Raw genomic sequence first — 1,025 nt, forward strand, 5'->3', positions numbered from 1 at the left:
TCATTGTTTTATCGTGAAGCAGGTCATCCATTCCATTGAAGAAGAGGTTAAGAATTATCTTTTAAATAAACAGTCTACATTTAAATGGCAATTCAACTGAATTAAAATTTCTTTAGATAAAGATCTATTATTATATTGTATATTACTATAAACAAAGTCCTTTGTAAATTAGACCTTATTATTTTAGCCTATGTACAATAGACATACTGTAATTTGTATATGATACAAAAAGTTATGTTAAGGGGGACATATAGGAGAGTATAAAGCCTCCTCATGGGGTGTTTGATTATGTGACTACCAGACAAAATATTTCATGATCATTTATTTGATTACCTTGTTCAAAAAAGTATTTAATTATTCATGTGATTATATTGGCATAACAATTGTGACTATGTGATTACTTTGACACCCAAATGAGGGGCCTCAATATAAATTAAAAAAATATATATAATTTTTAAATAATATGTTTCACTATATATCAAAACTTCAACATTCAGTAAAATGCTATTTAAACGAGTAAAAAGTGTTCCAGGGTACTTCAACATCAACCGATTCCATGAATATTTTAATACACCAATTCAATAGAGAACAAAAATTTGAAAATCTAAAAACATATTTCATGTAGTCATGGTAGTACTCACTTTAAAATTCATAGAAATCGTTGATTGTCAAAGATATTTTACCGATCAATAAACAATTTCAGAAACCAATTTGAAATATGATAATTCTAATTTTAATTTTTACTAATTATTCATTGCGAAAACTTAGTATTTAAAGCCCAAATCGTTATTTTAAAAAGTTAATGATTAATTTTGTATTTGCATGTAGGATTTCATTAAAATAACTTAGAAAATATAATGCCTGTTTATATTTACGATAAATGATTAAATAACCTCAATTGTTTTTGGAAACGGAAATGTTTAATATGAAAATTGTCCAGTAACATTTGTTTATTTTTACAAACAGTGCGGTGACATATTTTGTTGTACATGAATCTTTAGAGGGGATACATTTTTCTGGGATTT

The sequence above is a fragment of the Mytilus trossulus genome, chromosome 8, assembly GCF_036588685.1.
Source record: "Mytilus trossulus isolate FHL-02 chromosome 8, PNRI_Mtr1.1.1.hap1, whole genome shotgun sequence".
Taxonomy (NCBI): Eukaryota; Metazoa; Mollusca; class Bivalvia; order Mytilida; family Mytilidae; genus Mytilus; species Mytilus trossulus.